Below are 12,575 nucleotides of genomic sequence, written 5' to 3'. Positions count from 1 at the left end.
CACCTATCACTAAACTCCCTGTGGCTTACCTGTTTCTATTCAGCTCTATATTCCAGTAGAAAAAGAGGTACAATTTCCTGCAAATCCCTTCCTCTATTACGTAGCTCAAAAGTGAATTCTGGTGTGCTTTAATAGATTTGCACTGGGTTTGTTATGATGAATATTGTTTAAAGCTGCTTAGAGCTCCAAAACTCCTGAGGTATAGTTTCTGATCACTGGTTTTCCTATTGAGTTCAAGTCACACGTTGTGACTTTAGCCTAATGGGAATTGAGCTATGAAGTACATCTCAGCAGAGGCTAGATCAGGGGTTGTCAACCTGGTCCCTACCGCCCAATAGTGGGTGTTTCAGGATTCTAGGTGGGCAGTAGGGGGTTCTACAGCACAAGCTGAATTGTTCTTCCATCGCACACTGGTGGGTGGTAAGGAAATTTTACCATCAAGAAAGATGCATTAGTGGGTGGTAGGTATAAAAAGGTTGACTACCCCTGGGTTAGATGGTCATCTGTCATGGATGATTTAGTTAGGATTCCTGCATTGCAGAGGGTTGGACTAGATTCCCGGGTTCCCTGCCAAGTCTACAATTCTATTATTCTATGAATGGTAAGCAACCTCTTGTTAATTTGGCCAAGAATTGCATGCTTGAAACGAACAATTTTTCAAGATCCCATGAATGCTTTCAGCTACAACACCTCCTTCAGAGCAACAGAAAACAATCACTTTATAGCAAGCTATTTATAATAGCTCTCAGGTCCAGGGCCATATTCTCGAGCTAGTTTTTGCTAGTAGTGTTTGCATAGGGGTCAAAAGTGCAGTAATTTACACTTCTCTGAGCATTCTATTCCCACTATCAGGCAATACAGCTGAAACTGCTCCAAGCAACTATGACAAGCAAACTAGGAAATGATGGCAGTTTAGTCACTAGCCTTGTTAAGGCATTCAAAAAAAATGCATGAGGACCTAAGCTGGGAAAGAGGAGTTGGGTGCATGTATGCTCACAACACTTCCAACTTCTCATTCACTGAACAAGAAGCTCTGAAGGAGGAAGAGATCAGAAACCCTGCGTTATCGAGGAATGTTGACTGCGAGACTTGTAAGTACGTTCAATTGTGTGCGTTTGCAAACACACACAGGCACAGCTCCCTTGCAGAGGCTTTTGTTAGTGGGGCCCATTAGTTGTCTCTGACCCTTACATGTTGAAGGTATCTGCTTTTTCTGTTCCTTTCATCTCTGCTGCCATTTCGTTCTAAATAAATGTTCCTTTATTCACCCATTAGCGCATAGCAGCTGGGTTTAGGCTATGGGATGAACAGATCAGATAAAGTACTGTATAGACCACCCTACACCAGAAGACCACCAAGTGGTGTGCGGGATAATAAACAACATAGCAACCACGCAACAAAATGCTTAAAAGCAATAACCTCAAAGCAGCTCATAATAAAGAAGCAGTATGGAACTGTTCACGAATTTACACGTGACAAGGAAATCGCTGTGCCAAAAGACGGACTTGATAAGAGAGAATTAAGTCAGCCATTGCCAAGTGGTTTTGCTAAACTCCACCTCCATCCACTCCCATTTTGTTACTTGTTCCGCTCCTGCACCACTATTTTGTGGTTGGTGGGGCTTTAGTCATTTTCAGGCCATACTAGTGGTTATGGAGGTAGACCAGGCATCCCCAAACTTCGGCCCTCCAGATGTTTTGGACTACAATTCCCGTCTTCCCCAACCACTGGTCCTGTTAGCTAGGGATCATGGGAGTTGTAGGCCAAAACATCTGGAGGGCCGCAGTTTGGGGATGCCTGAGGTAGACAGTTGAAGACCCCTCAGCATAGCTTGCATAAAAGGCTGGAGCAATTCTGTGCTTTATGAAAGCTGTAAGCAGGGTATACATGTCTGGGTAGACACTAGCATGCTGTTGGTAGTATAGGTACGTATAGTAATATACAGTGGGTTAGAAATGACTGTCAGAATCTGCTTTATTATATAAAACACAAAAACCATAGACGTGCCACATAGCTTATTGTCTGCAGAATACTTTCATAGTATTTGGAATATGTTTTGCTATTAATGTATATATGTAACACTTTTAGGGACCCAAGTTGTTTTACCAGTGCTGTTTGTGTTCCAGAGATTCACAGCTAAAACAGTGGTCAGAATACTGAGCTCTTTTTGCTTTTCATCTGGATGGGAGCCTGTTTTAATTACTGTTGCGGATGGAACTGGATGGCTATTAGTGGCTTTTTTTCAGGTCACACACCTGTGCTGTTTTCTGATGTCCCAATCCAGGGATGGGCAGAAGATAAATCAGGATCTACTGGTAGATCTTGGAGTGATTTTCAGTAGGTCAGTATAGTTTTGGGTTATCAATGGTTTAGCAACAATAAAAAAGACATGTCCCCAAGAAAGAAAGAAAGATTAGGCTGCTGAAACAAAGAAAGCTTGGAGGAAAATTAGGTGTGTATTTATGTAGGCAGTGACTAAAAGATCCGTTCTGTTCCTGAAAACAAATTACTGGTGCAAGCATCAAAGATGGTTCTTAATTCTAAATGTACAGAAGTCCCCATCCCCACCCCACTGTCACAGTGCCATCATTCTGTGTCTGGCTCTGGTTTGTGGGTTGCAAGGTTCAAGTCAAAAACAAAGTATAATTATTAAGCTTGTAGTTGGCCTTCCCCTCAATCAGTTCTGGAAAGGTCCTTTGCCACCTGTGTAAACCTGAGCGCCATCTGGCAAAAACTGTAAGGTGGCTGGAAAGCCAAAGAAAGGAGAAAATTGTCCTTCAGAATATGCTTCTGAATCAAGTCTTCAAACTTTATTGTGCTCATTTTTTGAAAAAAAATCCAAATTGAAATGCTAAGGAGCACAGTGTGTCTTCAATAAACAATTGGTTCATTAGGTAAGTAATTATAATAAAATAGTCTTCTCCAATGCAGAAAAAACAGCAGGGGGTTAAACTAGTCTCTTTCTTTTCTTACCTTCATTTCCAATTTCCACCAGACTAGCGGTAGGTAATACTCATCCTGCATAGAGTTCTGTTTCATTGTGAGCATTCTGTCACTAGTCAGAGCTGTCAGGTATGTCAGTCATGGGGTATTGTGGCTGTGTCAGAGACAAAAACAGAGAGATTAGATGGCTACAAAGAGCTGTGAATGAGGGAGTAAATTGCGTTCAGGAGGGGGGGAAAAGTTAAAGAAACTGTTTTATCAAAAGGTCTGTTCAGGAGGTTACTGCTAATATATTACAGCTGGAACAAGATAATTGTGGAGATCTTTGGGTGTTCTCTGCAAAATGCTGCATACTTGCAATAAATATTCAAATGCTTATTTTGTGTTGCGAGTGCCAGATAAACCCATTCAAAGTGAAATACAATTCTTTTCAGGACATTTAAAATCTACTGCCAGGAAATGTTAGGAACAGTTTTATAAGCCCACAAGGAATATTTGTGCTAAATGGAGTCGCAAAAATACGTTTTCACAAAAGTTTCCTTGGAAAATCCATTCAAGCCTTAAATGCCTCTGCAGTGAGAAATATCTAGTAGCAAATTCAGTTGGGTCAGATTCTCAGCACTGTTTCCTCTGACCAAACAGGAAGCCTTGTGGGGTTAGGAACACTGCATACACAGAATGGAATTATTAAGGCCTTGTCACTGTGCAGAGCCAATCAAGTTTTCCTTTGTAGTTTAGCAGCTAATCACCCGTCACTCCATTTACCAGAAGGAAATATTCCATTTGCTTGTACTGTATGCAGTTTGATAAAGAATTTAGTTCACTACCTCTGGATTCCTAGTATTGGATGAAGGAACAACCAACGTTTTTTGTTGAAAATTCCCATGAACTTAACTGGAAAGGTATTGCAATGCATAATGCAGATGAACCCAAACCATTTTCTTTTGCCAGTACTAATATTAATACCAGTACTATTCTGGGGAGTTTAGCAGCAGTGGATACTTTCCCTTCCAGGTATCCTTACTCCCTTCCAGGTATCCTCTTCAAACATTACTTTCAGTCATGTCAGAGCAACTTACACATAAGTGAATCGCACGCAACTGGTGATTGAATCTGAAGTCACATCCTGTACATTTAAAGCACAGTTAACACACATTAAAAGCACATGGCTCCCCCAAATAATCTTGGGAACTGTAGTTTACAATTTCCAGTACCCTTAACAAAATACAGTTACCAGGATTCAGGGTGTGTGTATTTCAAAACGTATGCTGTGAGTGTGACCATTGTTGGCATCCACTTGTCTCTAGACAATGGAGTTTGCCTCTGGGGGTGAAGTCAAACTACTGCGATAGCAACATCTAAGTGAGTTCCCTGGGGTGTAAGCCTGGGCTGTGTATATGGAGATTCTGGGCTGCCCAAACAAAAAGTGCCCCCTCTCGGCCTCACTGATGTGGTCCAAAGGAAAGCTTGGTACCAGCTTAGCTGCAGGAGTTGCCAGAAGGAGGTTTACAAGGTGCCATCCAACCATCTTAGGGACTTCTCTCTGGATTTGTGTAGGTTTACTCCTTAGCCTTTTCTTCTCCCGGTGATATTCTGTAAGGCAGTGGAGGTTTGAGATCAGAGTTTTCCTTCTCCTAGTTGGGCTATCTTCCCATGTTGACAGGCCCCACTTGCCCCTCACTTCCCTCTACAGCACATGCAGAAACTGCCTTCTTGACCATTTGACCCACTATTGGTCTCATCTGAATCTGCCAGAGCTTTGCATGCAGGGGAAGTCCCTAACTCACCAAGGATTTAAGACATATCTCACCTGGTTTAGCCTGCTGGTCGAACGTGCATGGTATACATTGCAAACGCTGGTGCAGCTAACATCCTATATGAATAACAGACCCATTTGATCAGAATTTCCCATGTGGTTGGGCTCTTCAGGCCTCCCTCCCAACCCAGTATTGTGGGATAAGCATACAGGTAAGTGGCTCACAGGTTGTTGGGAAAATGCTTAATGTGCAACTATGCATACCAGACAGCTGTAAGATGGAGCCACACATAACAACTAACAGAAACTGCTAGTTATTGTGTAACCTTGAACAAATCTATTTGTGCGGGGTAATAATGGTGCAGGCTTGGCAACAGACTTAAGTACTGGGAGTTTTTAAAGATGAGGTGTGGTGCACTCAATTGTGGGACCAGGTTCGACCCCCCTCCCCAATGAGGCAAGCTAAGGCAACCAGGGCCTGAGAAGTATGAAACTACCTATGAAATTATGAACCAGATTACAAGTAAATAATACCCTCCACCACCACTCAAGGGCAGCAGATTGGGCTTTGCAGGAATGCATTGCCTGCTGCAGCTGCTGGTGGCAGCAATAGCTGTGGTGGTGTCTCCTTGGCAGGCCCTACCCCTGTGCCATTTCTACAGTGGCCTCTTGGCAAATAGAAGGTGCTGTTGGTCTTCACCACCCCCTTGTTTCTGATTAAAAGTTTCCCTGGCCCCCACGGGGGGGGGGGATAGGCGGGAGGCACCATTTTGTGGTTTGCTTCAAGTGCCAAAATGTATTGGGCCAGCCCTGCGTGGGATTCTTGCATTGTGCGATGATTGTGATTGCAAACGTGTACTGTCCGGGCAGGTGGGTCCGGATCCATCTGTTAAGGCGGCACCTGGTTCTATATTATAAGAATACACCCTCCTGTGCAGGCTGCTGTTCAGTCACTGCTGCCTCCTGTTTAGCTTCTCACCTCTGTTTCTTCCTCCTCTGTTGGAGCCTGCAACACAAGACAGTGCTGCATCCTCCTGAAGATGGGGGATTGCGAGGCAGTTAACCCCAGCGGCATATCTAAACCAAGATGATGAGGAACATTAAGGTGGTGGGTGGAAGCCTTGCTTCTGAGCTAAATGCACTGGAACACATTAGCCCAAGTGTACTACACTGTATTTGAGGCATTCAAGGAATTTCTCTTGAGTGGCGGTGGAGGATACTATTTACTTGTAATCTGGTTCATAATTTCATAGGTGGTTTCATAGTTCTCAGGCCCTGGATTCACAAGCAGTATAAACTAAGTCCTCTGTTCCAGCCGACCTCTGCAGATCAGCACCTTTTCATTCTTACCACCTCTGCCCATTAGGGTTGCAGTCATCAGAGCGAAACACAAGAGCAGAGTGTGCCAGCGATTAATGTAAAAATCAATGGCAGGATTTCACACACAGCTCTCTTTGGTTATTTTAATGATTGGCAGTCGGAATGTTGTAGAGCTGGTCCTGGTGGGCACTGCATTAGCTTTCTCAAAGGCAAAAATTTATGTCTCATTGTAAAGTCTGTGAAGGTTTCTAAGACCAGCGAGGCATCATTTCTTGGCTTGGCACCACTTGATGTGAATTGAAATTCATGCTATTTTTCCCCCAGTGGTTTTCCTCCTGTTTCTGAAGGCTATTGTGAAATATATTAGCCCAATATGATTTGAAAGAGACACATGCGGGCAAACTAGGATCCAGCATACCTTTGGGACTCAATAATAAATAGCAAATCCACCTCTTTTTCACTATTGATTCTGTACAGAACTTTTGGAGAAATTTCATGTGTCAGGCTTCAATTTCATATATTTTCACCACAATGCATTATAATGCTTTTAAAGCTGCCTTTGTTGTTGTTTCAAATTGGCTCCCCCCCCCCCCCGGTTTTTAGCTCCTGGTGACGAGAGCCATTTGAACTTCAAAACCACCCACGCTTTCAATGAAGCAGTGTGAACCCGCTTCAAAATTCCTCCAAGTTTTCCAAGCTTTTATGCTCTCATATGGTTTGCAGACAAAAGCCCACAGGAGTTCCCATTTAGCCACCTAATAGCTAAAAGACAAAGGGGGGGAGAAAAAAAGTTTTAAACTGAAGTGCCCTCTTACAAGTGCATTAAAACCCATTTTGTTTGCTCTCCACTTCCAAAATGCCTCAGGCCAGCCTACGATGCCATGTTAGCAAATGACTCCCATGGGAACAGGGAAGAAACAGACCCTACTGCTAATTCTTGCCTTACAGTTATAGAGCTACACAATGGAGCTACTTTACCCAAACCAAAATCCAGCATTTTGATGACATGAATCATACAGAGAGAAATAATCCAAATCCTTCAGCTTCTCAAAGCATGTTTGACAAATGCTTGTCAGTTACACAGTAAGAAACTTAGGATTTGAAGAATCCTAAGAACTCGGCTGGCAACCAGTAGATCAACTGCAGCCTGTAGACAAGATGGTAGTCACAGTCACACCATGCATTCAAAACATATTTAAAACACATGGCTTCCCCCAACAAATCCTAGGAACTGAGATTTGTTAAGGGTGCTGGGAATTATAGCTTTGTGAGGATTATTTGAAAGGAGACATGCGTTTTAAATGTGCATTAAATGTATAGTGCAGATCTTGATTACCCTGGAAATGCTGCTGCCATTCCTTTATTTCCTGCACAACTTCTTAAATTCAGAGAACTTAAATAGATAATTCAATTAGGTTTTAACATGTTGTGTTGGGGGCTTTTCCTGTTTACTCAAGCTCCAATGCTAATTCAAGCTATTAAGGGCCACACCCTTGACAGTTTAGTTATTTAGGCAATGTTGCTATGGTTTGGGTATCCTCAACTGTGCTTCAACAGATGGAATTGGCTGGCTGGCAGAGGCAGAGTGGTAGATAGACGTCCCAGATTTTCCTGTTTCCTGGAATGGACACATGGAATCTGTGCAGCTAAACCTACCATTCCATCTTACAAGTCCCCAACTGGCCCACCGGTGCCAGTGAGACCACAGCTTTCATCATCTCTGACCATGGGCCATGCTGGCTGGAGTTGATAGAAGCTGGAGTCCCACAACCTCTGCAGAGTCACAGGTTTCCCATCCCCGCTATGCAGAACTTGAGCAACAGTAAGTGGACTATATAGTGTGCTTTTAATATGCTTGCAATTTTTTCCTGAATAAATATAGTTGTTTTGTTGTGTACCTGGGTTGCCAAATTTGTGCATCTTTTGCCAAATTTCAGACCTTAGTTCTTGTAGGACCTGAATCAAAAAGAAGCCTTTGTTATCAGTAGTCTTCAGCTTTCTCAAACTCATGACCCATTTCTTATTTTTTTTCTTTACCATATATTCATATGGTGGCAGCGCTGCTGTTGTGACCCATAATAGATTGGGCCACATCCTGGTTGTAGGATTTGACCCACTAACTGAAGACCAACTAGTGTTAGAGGACTTTGAATCACCATAGTGTTTTGGTTGGTGTTGTATAATGAAAGCAGCACTCTGCTCACTTATGATCCCAGCAACTGGGATTCAGGGGGATACTGACTCCAAAAGTGGAGGAAGAATATAGCCATTGTGGGTTGTAGCTGTTGATAGCTTTCTCCATGCATTTGTCTAATCCAGAGGTTTTCAACCTTTTTGAGTCCATGGCTCCCATGACCAACTAAATCCAAGTTGATGGTCACCACTATTTTTGGTGGGTGTGTGAATGCTGCTGTTTGTTTAACCATGCTCTGTAGAAAGGTGTGTTTTCTTTTGCCTGTCCTGAATCTTCCAACATTCAGTATCATTGGATGGCCCCAAATGCTAATATTATGATAGAGATGGCAAGCAACTTGCCATCTGTGAAGCTTTGCTTGCTTGTACTGCAAGTATTATGTTTGCTGTTACAAAAAAAAAATATTTTTAAAAAGGATGAATTTATCTATGAACACACCAGCAATTGAAATGTTTGTTTCCCTGACAGAGATTCATCATGTGCTTCACCAAGCCAGAAACATACTTCCGTATGCTTTGTAAAAACATTGCTACCTTTTATATTCTATAACTGATGGATGGAAAGGCTGAAAACCTTATTGGCTTAATGAACCCTATGTAGTTGAGACTATAATAGATGATCGATAAACTTCAGCATGCCTCCTTCATGTGTATGAATAAGACTTTCCCTTTATAGACCAATTTCATTGCTGATAACTACAAAATAAAGTTAGATTGTTTGTTAACCTCTATTTGAATAATTAATTAAGTAATATGTATGGAGAGTTCTTGGGAGGGTGATGGTAGTGATTTTAACAGCAGTAAATCCCTGCCTTGTTCCTGCTTGCTTCGTGGTTGGGAGGTCCAGGAAAGTTTTTAAACAGCAAATTATTCAAAAAATACATGGAAGGTTTTTGTAACTGCTAGAAATCTCAACCAGGATCCAAATGTATATTGCACGTCTGAACCCAGTACTGGATTTTTACCCATCGTTTTTTTAAAAACCCTTCATATCCTGCTTCTTCTACTAGATAGCATTTTATTTGGAATCATAGTTTTTTGATTGCATTCTTCTCTAACAAGAAATCTCCAACACATCTAATATAGATTACTAACTAAAGCAGAAACTGTCATCATTGGGGAGGTCTGCAGATGTGTGGGTGTAATTGGCAAAGGAACAGCGTAGTTTAGAATGTTTGTTCAATGATGTGAATACAAACAAGGAACTTATCTCTGAGTGCAATTTCACAGAATAAATATATAGCTTTTTATTCTTTTTATTTTTACATCCAAACAATAATTGCACAGTTTACAAGAATACGTCGGAATATAAGTAAACTTTAAATAACAATAATCACCATTATAATCCAGAATATTATGTCAGCAAAAAAGGAAAGGAAAGAAAAGAACAGAGAACAGGGTAAAAGAACCAACCTACATTAGTGAATTTCATATCATTGAAAGAGGGAAGCTATTAAATAGCTCATTTTATTTATAGTATATATTTATGACCCTTCATTTAAAAAGAAGCATATTCATATATTCTCACAGAATTGCAAAGGGATTATAAATAACCCTGTGCCCCCTCTGTCTGCTATTCCAAAATTCTTTCAACATTACTAAATAAACATGTTACATTTTCAATGCATAAGAACTATTAAAACATTGTACATTTTTCTATTGCCATTTGAAAAGATTTGGAAGAAGGTTTTGTGGGAAAGATTATACTTTTGCTTAGTTTACATTTAAATCAATTCTTTCTTTTTGATTTGAAGGCAATAGTGAAATCTAATTTTAAGAAGCATAGTATTTCCTGATTCCCTGAATTAATGATTCTCATATAGCTCCACATTATCATTTTGTATAAATACGGTAATACTCCTGTGTATCCAAAACTATAAATGAAATTGAATTGATTTAGTTTCTCTGGCAAACAAGGAAAAGAATTATTAGAGACTTGAAATATATTTAATGAAAGCAGTATAATGGGACAATAATGCTCAGATTCTGTATCTATAAAGGAATTATTATTGGCATTTTAATCCTGCTCTTCAGCCAAAAAAGAGTCCCAGAACAGCATACCAATATTAATGAGACAGTCTCTGCCCTCAGGCTCACAACTGAAGAGACACAACACAAAAGGAAAAGGGGACTGAGAGGGAGCAGGAAAAATCAAACTTGGGCACTAATTCTTAGTTACGGAGAACTTGCAGTGAACAGCAGGAATGGAAACATTTGGAATGACATGTGCTAACAATTCAAGGTAAACATTCACCCTTCCCTACAGTATGTATTCAATAGTGTATTATTGTCAGGTGAAGGTGACAACCACAGTGACAAGTGTATGAGAATGTATGCAAGGATGGTAGTGATCTATGTTGTACCAGCCAACTTTTACTTTTATCACAAGTCTTAGTTAAAGGAGTGATTTGCACTTCAGCTCTAGTTGCATCATTAGATAGATAGATAGATAGATAGATAGATAGATAGATAGATAGATAGATAATTTCTCATGGCGCAACAACTAGAAATATATGTACCTATATGTATATGTATACACTCACGCGCGCACACACACACGCAAATGAAAGCAAAGGGCAACCGGAATCTTGCTAATGCAGTTTTTAAATTTAAAAAATCATTTATTTTAACAGACACAGTTATGATAGTAAAAGAAGCAATGCCAATTGAATAAGTAATACAGTTCATGCTGGGTATTTTTTTAAAAAAGGAGGAAGAAACTGAGAAGGTCACCTAGAACTGAAATTGGGAATCATGGCCAAACATAATTTTCTATATTTTACTATTATTTGAGTATAACAGTATAGCTCTAATTATACATAACTCAGCCACCCACACTTCCGGATTATCTGAATTCTGTCAGTAGCCCCATAACCATTTGTAAACAGAGCACCGGGCAGCAATATGAAGTTGCGCCAGAAGAACCGACGTGCCAGGAGATGCATCTTGCAATTTTAGGATGCTCCTATTCAAGCTGACTGCAGTGAATGACAACAAATGAAAGTCAATGGCCTCAGCAAAGGCAAAAGTGCCCTCAGCTGGAGATGATAAGGAAAGGCAGTACTGCAAGACCCCAGGAGTGGTTTGGCAGGGTTCATGCCCCCCCCCAAAAAAAGCTGGTCAAGTACCGGTATAAGAAGATGAAGATGAAAGCTTTCTTAGTCTGCCAAGCCGTTATCCCATCTTTCTGAAGTGGCTCCCTTCATGGCTGCATATTTTAAGCCTACCTCAAACAATTACTTGCATGACCCCCTTTTTCTTCCTATAGGGCTCCTCTGAAACTGATTGCTAATGCATGGCTTGGGTGGGATAAACAACAAGAAGCTATAGAAATCAGAAAAGTGGCTTCATCGACTACAAACCCTGAAATTTTGGATCCCTTCCAAACTGGTGCCAAGGTTTTGTAGTTGTTTTCTATGGCTTAGTAGCACGAACCCTGCATTTTTATAAATTTTATAAATACGTTTAATATTTGAATATGCAAATTTTGCATTTAAGTTGTAAAGTAAAGCAACTGGGTTGTTCTTGATTTTATTTTGATTATGTGCTCTGTGTTTTTAAATCGTGATTTTATCCTCTGAGACCCTCGGTATAGGGCAGTATACAAATTTAATAAATAATAAATAATAATAATGTTGTAGGGGCCCCCAAACTGAGTAATTGATACTCAAATGGGGTGTGGGGGTGTGTCATAGGTATCACTCAGAAATCCAACATGCTCTCAACATTTTGTAGTCATTTTGTAGGGTTTCTAGGATGGACTATGGATGCTTGAAGATGTGCTGAGGGGTTTTAGTTTACATATATAGGTAACAAGAGTAGACTTCTGTTATTTTCTGTAATAGTTGACTCCTGGGAACCTGCCTGGCTTTGTTGACCTGTTTCTTCCTTTTCCCAACCGAGTACTGTAACTTTCAGAATATCTGATGCAAGCCCTGAAAGTGTTCAAACTGCCTCAAGGATTGGAACATATTTATTTATTTATTTCAAATTTTTATAACCTTCCTTCATCCAAGGATCCCAGGGTGGTGTATAGCAAACATTTTAAAATTGCAATGAGCAATATATAACCCCTCCCCACAAAGCCCATAAATCAAATGGCAGTAGGGACCAAATAATAATAATAATAATAATAATAATAATAATAATAAAAAAATACTTCTCCCCAGAGACCTTGATAAATTATAAGCCATTACAAATGCAATTATGTCATAGGGATTTGCTGCATACAGTGGATTGTGCAATACACTTTGGAAGAATGGTAGTGCAAACATGTGTAGCAGTCAGTAGTTTCTATTACTGTACTGTATACAGTAAAGTGATTTCCCACCCTTGTATTATAAACACACACACACAAGTGGCA

General features: G+C 40.5%; 1 protein-coding gene across 1 annotated transcript in view; it reads left to right on the top strand.

Moving 5' to 3' along the window:
* The first annotated feature begins 1,030 nt into the window (after positions 1–1,030).
* Positions 1,031–12,575, top strand: part of LDLRAD4 (low density lipoprotein receptor class A domain containing 4) — a 289,122-nt gene continuing 277,577 nt past the window's right edge. Inside the window, exon 1 of the mRNA XM_088675304.1 lies at positions 1,031–1,091. The gene's annotated coding sequence lies outside the window, so the exon portion shown is untranslated. The remainder of the gene's footprint in view (positions 1,092–12,575) is intronic.

Source organism: Zootoca vivipara, chromosome 8, assembly GCF_965207765.1.
Source record: "Zootoca vivipara chromosome 8, rZooViv2.hap1.1, whole genome shotgun sequence".
Lineage (NCBI taxonomy): Eukaryota > Metazoa > Chordata > Lepidosauria > Squamata > Lacertidae > Zootoca > Zootoca vivipara.
The sequence above is the reverse complement of the archived record's forward strand: the minus strand, read 5'-3'. Positions and strand labels throughout refer to the sequence as shown.